Below are 7,990 nucleotides of genomic sequence, written 5' to 3' on the forward strand. Positions count from 1 at the left end.
CCACTACATTGCCCTTCATATAGCTAGGCAGAGCGTATATCCACACCAGCAAAATGTATCCACTGCCTGCTGGTCTTCCTATACCAAAGGCAAGTGGCTTTGCTTCTCCTCTGCAGATACAGCCCACTAGCTACCAACCAACAAGAGAAACTTGAGTCCATATGGAACAATAAAAAATAAAGAAATAAGAGAACTGAGCGTAAGTGAGAGCTGAAAACAGAAATGAAACATTCTGTGCAGACAAGGGACCTCCTATCAAAAAAATAAACAAAGAAATAACAAAAGAACGGGAACACCAGTGAATCAAATACAAGGGAATCCAGATCAACAGGACTAAGGCAGGGGGGTGTAAACCAAACTTTTTATTTCACTGAGGAGACCACATACAGAAACAATAATGGAAGGGCAGGGCCAATCACAGAGGTGTACGCCTCATAAGTTCAGTTTGAATTAGCAAAATCAATACAAAATGTGAGGCTTGAAAAACTTGAAAATGCTTAAGCAAAAGAAAGCCTACATCATTATTTCTATAGGGTTGTAGTTATTTAGTTAGAACAGCAATCATTCATTAAAACAGAAAGACTTCAGATATAGATATAATAAGAAACAATTAAGACAAGAAGGTCTATGCAAGCTTAAGATATGTATAAAATGATAATATGGCTTTTTTTCTTATCAATATTGATTAGAAGAAATGTTTTCACTTTAAAAACTGTGCTTACTTACAATGAATCTAAGTGAATATTAATTGAAACTATATAAAATTTAAAGTACAATGTAAGACAAGCAAAAGTATTATTTGTGGACATATTTCAGCCAATACTTTTCTTATTTGCCAGGGCCAGTAATCAAAAATGGACCTCGGGTAGCCCCGCATTAGGCCCATGGGCCGTAGTTTTGGGACACGCTGGCTAAGGCTACACCCTATGCTGTGTTTACCCGCAAGCGCGAAAGCGATGTTGCTTACTAGTGATCGCTTAAGTTAGGCAGAGTTGTTTAACAAAATCATTTGTTCATAAGTAACGGCCTACGCTCAACAATGGCACCATGTCAGCTGGTATTTCACACTGTTACATCAGCCACCTGCAAAACACTGATAAGTAACGGAGCCAAGACATGGGTAAGATTGTGAGGAGGAAGGAGGAGGAAGGAGGAAGGAGAGGAAGGAGGGGAGGGAGGAGGAGGAGGAGGAGGATGATGATGATGATGAGGAGGTTCGTGTAGTGCATTATCGCGCTGCTGTGTGGCGGTCTAGAGAGAGACAAAAGAGATGAAAGATTGCGAGTCCCAGCGGGAAAACAAACTCCTGCTGCTGCTGACCACAGCAACATTCCTGAGGGGAAGCTGGAAATAGCAGACATGTCTCACATGGATACAGTTGGCCAGTATGACGCAGAAATGTATGTTGGTGGGGACTGCTACAGATGTTTGGTGGTGGTATTCAGTTATAATTTTAAAAGTTGAGTAAAGTTTACAGTTCATCAACACCTGTTTTTCGGACGACCTGCCCCTCTGTGACTTTGCAGTGATAGGCAATAAGCCATCTGATGTGACAGCTATGTGTTAAAGGTGAACAGATAGAGAAAGTTAAGGATTTCCCCATATTTGTTTGAAAAGGAAATCACATTCCAGTCAGCTGGCATTCGTATCGTTTCGCAGGAATAGAAACAGAATGTTACACTTAACTGTGTCAAAACCCCCACAAACAAAAATAAAATTACCAAATAAATAAACACCAATACACGTCACATCAATCCCTTTTAAACTAATTAATCATTTGTCTTGCAATACCCTGATAGGCTTGGATAATAAAGCATGGTGTACTGGACACAGTTGGCCAACATCAAAACCCTCTTTTTTAGCCAGCACATTCAGAAAGGCCAGAGTGTACAGTACGTTCTTGATGTGTTACTCAAGCATACTTTATCAAGAGGAATGATTGCTTGACGCAGCCTCTAGTATCCTCCAGGTCTTCTTGATGCATGGACCCTGCCAAAGTTAACTGTGCCATAGCTGTGCTGCTTTAACACCCACATGGTTTTGGTCCTGTCCCACACTCACAGCCAAAGCTTGCAGGCCTTTGGACAAAACTCAACACTGAGCTAAAGCCGACCCCCTATCCCATCACAATATGGCATACATGCCTGATCCCACTGAGAATTTACGAGTGAGCTGCTCCCACACCATGCCTCCTTTCCTCGCCAAATCTAACCCAAACACTGCCCTCCCTCCCTTAATTTCCACCTCTGAGCCAGAGGAAATTAACAGACCACACATCAATTTAGCCTACTCTGAAACTCAAGAAGGGCACACATATGCACTGAAAAAAAGCTAATTACAAGTATACACATACATCGAGATGGCGACAGAACTAAATGGAGTGTCTGTGACAGGGATTAGCACACCACCAGGACAGCAACACAAATCTGATGCATTGTTTGGCCTTTCTTTCCTCTTTATCTTCCCTGTTTCCTTCACCCTGTCTCTGAAAAGAACAGGAAATAGAAGGGAGCGCTCCTTAGATGAGCGATGTGTCAGTGTAATTAAATTCCTGACCAGACCAGCTCAGCAGTGGAAACCCTGTGGTCAAATACAATCTGTTGGAGGAAAGATAAACTCAGTCCGGAAGAAATTATTCTCTAACTTTGCATATAAACTGCTAGCTAGACTTTTCATCATAGCAATTCTGCAACTGTATTAAAGGCTACTTACAGTATAATAACAAATACAAAATTATATTCTTACTACTGCAGCCTGTTATAGCCAGGTCTCCCTTTAAAAAGAGACTATTAATCCTATTAGGAATCTCCTGGTTAAATAAATAAAAAGTAACAATGGAAAAAGAAGTGTGCCTTTTACAAGACATTTTGCAACTTCAAAACTGAAAAAAGAAGAAGAAATAAAGTAGGCTCAACCATATGATTTCTTAAGGGGACACACTTCTGTAACTTAAAAACAGGGGTGGAAGAAGTGCTCAGATCTTGTACTTAATGACAATAAAGTTGCAGCTAGTTTTTATGACTTTGTATGCTGCATGGCTCTGTTGAATTTTACTCCAGGTATAACTAAAGTCTTATTCAGGTGTTGATTATATTTCACAAAATGTATCCAAATCTGTAAAGTAACTTAAGACATTACATAACTGTAGTTAAAGTACACAATTCAACTCTGAATTGTAGTGGGGTAGAGGTACGAGGTAGTAAAAACACTCAAGTAAAAGTACCTCATAATTGTACTTGAGTACAGTACGTACTTACGTAAATATGTAGTTACTTTACACCACTGGCTTAATATAACCTCACGTATTGTCCAAAACGAATTCCAAAATATATGTAGGCCTAAATTAAACCAAAACATGTATTTAAGGATGTTTATTACTGTAAGTAAGAAGTAGGTTACAAGCTGGAAATCGGGTTGGCTAAAAATGTTTGGGTTTGTTTTGTTAAACTGGGGAGGAAGATGTTCCTCAGTGGTTGGAAAAGTGCAACTGCATTACTGAAAAGAAAACCACAATGAAGAAACAAGACGCATGTCTCACCACAACAGACACGATTGAGCAGTTCACAGTTTCCACCATGGACTGAACACATCTGTACAGACATTCAACGATGACGTTATTTGTGATAGCAGGTATACTGGCTGGTTTAGCTTAGCCTCATCTCTCTTTGTCTCCCAGCGGCTGTAACGTTACTACAGTGAAGTTATTCAATCATGTCGGTGATGGAAATAATAATAATGTTACAATGTTAATGAATTACGGTGGTTGACAGGGGTCACGGGAATCAACGCGACATTAAATAATCGCTGCCTCGCGCTAGCTGACGATGAGAGGCAGCATACATTCATACAAACAGTAAACAAGGCTGGAGCGATTCAATAACGTGTCATTGTGTGGGTTACAACAATAAAACAGCAGTCATTCAGAGAAGTGCTCCTTACCTGCGATATGCAACACGGGGTACACATTTTGCTTGGAGACAATCAATAAAATCCGTTTTAAGAGTAGAAGACGAGCTGCTTTCTGCTTCCTCTCCACATGAAATCACCGCCACCAGCACACGGGAAACAACGCTCCTGTCCCCGCTGTCTCTCCTCCTCCTCCCCCTCCCTAATGCTTCCTGTCTCTCCTCCCACTCCCATCACCAACAAAAAGCCGGAACAAAGCTGAAAGCCACAGAGGGCTTCAAGAAGTGGTTGTAAACAGGCCATGAAAAATCTATGACACACTTTAGCTATATGCTAACATTAGGAGGTCAAAGCCAGATGTCACATCAATTACTTGCATTAAAAACACTGCCGAGGACCCTACACATTACAAGACCATCATGGAGTATTAATGTATAGTTAGTAGAACAATTGTATAAGAGCTTTACACTATTATTAGGGCAGGGGTGATAGTTAAATATAATTAAAAACATACCAATGTCCTAAAGCAGCCTACATATAAAGCTATCTGGATCGCATTATAATAATAATAATAATAATTCTACAATAAATAGGAGGCCTAGGCCTACTACTTTCACTGTACAGTATTTTATTGTATTCTGTTTATTTTGATTGTATTTACATGTATAGACTCCTGCATGTACTTCTCTGCAACATTTAGCTTATTGCTGTTATTAATTTGTTGACATATAGTTTACTTCATCTGCATTACTTTCACATTGGTCTTCATGATAATGGTGCATTACTTTATTGTACTCTGTTTTTCTTGTACTATTTATATATATATATATATATATAAATAGTGCAAGAAGAAACAGTAAGTATATATACTTAAGATTTTCCTTGGCCTATCTACATTGTACCTACTGTGCCTTTGGATCTTGAATCTTTGAATCCTTAATCCCCACGTAATGTTCATTACTTCACAACTACAGATAATGGATGGTTCTTTTCTAATAATCAACATAAGTCTTGCTATGATGATAGTAGTTGCAAGAATTAAAGTAAAAATAACTCCTAAAGCTGTAATAACCACCAGTATGAAAGATAATTTGCATTGTTACAACCTATATGATGTCATTCTGTCTCATTTTATCTATTTATCTATATCATTTTCCAATAACTTGCACTATTTCACTTTTTTAAACTATTTTTCTTTTTGGATTTACTGTTTACTTGCACTATATTTGTCTGTTTATCTGTTTTATTGTGTTACACTGTTGGAGGAGCCTGTGACCTAAGATTTTCATCATCATAACTACACTCTATGTTCGTATAACAAATAAAAACCTTGAACCTTCCCAAGCAGACATGGTTTATGCAAAGGCTTTTGATTAACGAGGAAAATGTTTATGTGTGTTTGGCAATTTGTTATGATATTGTGTCGTTCATTCAAGTGCCCACATGGAAAACCCCCTTCAAATACTGTTGTGAAAAAACATAAACATAACTTCTCTCATGTGATTATAATTAAAGAACTTTGCCTACTGTCCTAGACTCTATGGAGAAAACATGCTGTTCAAGTTTTTACAATCTTTCAGAAAGGAAGAACAGTTGACTAAAGAGGTTGTCCATAAATCCTAATATGATGATCAATAATTCATGAAATGTCCATTTTTACCTCTACGCTAATCACAATAAGTCTTCAGGGGAGACGTGAAAGCCTGGCTATTTCTAATGCTAATGGCAACATTACATTACCCTAGAGTTTTGCCTTTTGGTTGAGTTCTACTTTAGATAAGCCTCCAAACTTATTCATTTCAAAGTCTTAATCATCCCACTGCGGTCCGTCCCACATGCTTATCTCGCGAATTCAGAAATATGTGCAAGAATGACTTTCTCCCACAATCCCTGTGCTCATGTTCAGTCCCAGCATGTGGGCGACAGTGTGAGTGTGTTGGTTCCAACAGAGGCTCTCCTGGCCAATGAATCGGCCTCGGCATGAGCTGATAAGGCTTTTACTGTTACTCTCTATGAATGTGCAGCTATCGGCCAAACCTGTCATCTGACCCAGACAGCCAACACACACACACACACACACACACACACACACACACACACACACACACACACACACACACACACACACACACACACACACACACACACACACACACACACACACACACACACACACAGTCACTCACCGCCACAGTCATTGGGCCTTTCTCATTTCACTAATTTCCCCTCCTTGACTCCTCGAATCCTCGGTCCTCCGCTAGTGACCCGGAAATGGATTTCAGCGCGCCATGTTGAAGGACATCTCATTTCTCTAAGTGCAATTCGAGGACCGAGGATCGAGCATCGAGGAGGCTCTCTGGAGGAGCTATAATCGGGGATACACTGATGGGTCCTCCGCGGATGTATTTCTGGCAACAGTGATGTTTGAAAGAGTCGTGACGAACGGCCGGACCTATCTCAGCCAATGACAGCTCTGAAACATCACTGTTGCCAGAAATACATCCGCGGAGGACCCATCAGTGTATCNGGCCAGAACAATTCACTGCATTGTACGCAAGTACCATTGTCTTGAAGCGGATTCTAGCAGTTACTGGAAGCCAGTGAAGGGAGCGGGGGTGTGGTGTGGGATAATTTAGGAGTTTGTGTACATAGAGAAGAGGAAGGGACCGAGGACAGAGCCCTGAGGGACCCCTGTAGATAATTGACAAGGGTCGGACTCGGACCCTCTCCAAGTTACCCTGTAGGTGCGGTCTTTGAGGTATGAGGTGAGGAGGGAAAAGTGCAGTGCCTGAAACTACAAGTTCTTGGAGAGTGCGAAGGAGGATCTGATGATTCACCGTGTCGAATGCAGCAGAGAGGTCCAAAAGGATGATGACAGGGGGAGGCTGATTTAGCCGTGTGCAGTTCCTCAGTGACAGCAAGGAGAGCAGTTTCTGTGGAGTGACCTGCCTTGAAACCAGACTGGTGCGGATCCAGAAGGTTGTTCTGATGGAGATAACAGGAGAGTTGTTTAAAGACAGCGCGTTCAAGTGTTTTAGACAGGAACAGGAGGAGAGAGACAGGCCTGTAGTTTATAACATCAGATGGATTGAGAGTGGGTTTCTTTAGGAGAGGGTTTACTCTTGCCTCCTTGAGTCTGTTTGGCAAATGACCAGAAGTTAGAGAAGTATTGACGAGATGGGTGAGAAACGGTAGAATATCAGGAGCGATAGTCTGAAGGAGGTTTGAGGGTCAATAATCAGGTCCCAATGTATTCTTGCAAGAAGGAGTTAAATCACATACAGAAATATGTTTCAGCTCACACACATGAGGTATGCTGCTGAAAGGATAAGAAAACAATCACATCATGCTTATATAGTCTTCACAGCATCCAATAACATAGTCGTAAATCGGTTTAGCGCCAGCTCGACGCATACAAGTTTTCTTTTTACGATAGTCGGATGTTACTCTTTGCCCTCCAGAGAGTAAAAAATAAGTGTATGTCTTCTTTTCTGTGGGTAAACAAATGAATCAAGTCTTGGCTCCTCCAGTCTCGACAGGGGGCAGCTGCAAGGTCATGGACAGTTCCAACAGTATAAGATAACAGTGGCACACAGTATTAAGCCCATTTTCCCAACAGTATAATACAGAATAAATAGGAATATATTCTAGACCGTTATTGTCATTTTGAAATACTATGAATAAAAACCAAAACCTTATGGCAGTGTCTGCAACAATGTCGGGCTGATTTTTAAAAGGAGTTGGACATATTTAAAGCATCCTACTCTAACCCTTACCAGCCAATCTTACATATAACATGTTGTTAATTTTAGCCGAGGGAACCACTCGTTTTCTCAGGGTTACGCACACTACAGTCATAAATCTAGAATACCACTTGTTTGAACCTAGCAATTCAAAGGGTGTTGGCTGCACATTAAACAGTAGTTAGAAATTCAGAGTATAGCAAAATAGAACACGCATACACACATACACACACACACACACACACACACACACACACACACACACACACACACACACACACACACACACACACAGATTAGTGGATCGTGGTTGGGTATGTTTTACTGAAGGAGGACCTTGA

At 40.6% G+C, this 7,990-nt stretch overlaps 1 protein-coding gene across 1 annotated transcript in view; it reads right to left on the reverse strand.

The window, feature by feature from the left end:
- The window catches only part of cdk7 (cyclin-dependent kinase 7), a 15,103-nt gene that overhangs the window by 2,004 nt on the left and 5,109 nt on the right, over positions 1 to 7,990 (reverse strand). The window lies entirely within an intron of this gene.

This window comes from Notothenia coriiceps, unplaced genomic scaffold, assembly GCF_000735185.1.
Source record: "Notothenia coriiceps isolate Sejong01 unplaced genomic scaffold, NC01 NC01_scaffold00021186, whole genome shotgun sequence".
In the NCBI taxonomy this organism is placed as follows: domain Eukaryota; kingdom Metazoa; phylum Chordata; class Actinopteri; order Perciformes; family Nototheniidae; genus Notothenia; species Notothenia coriiceps.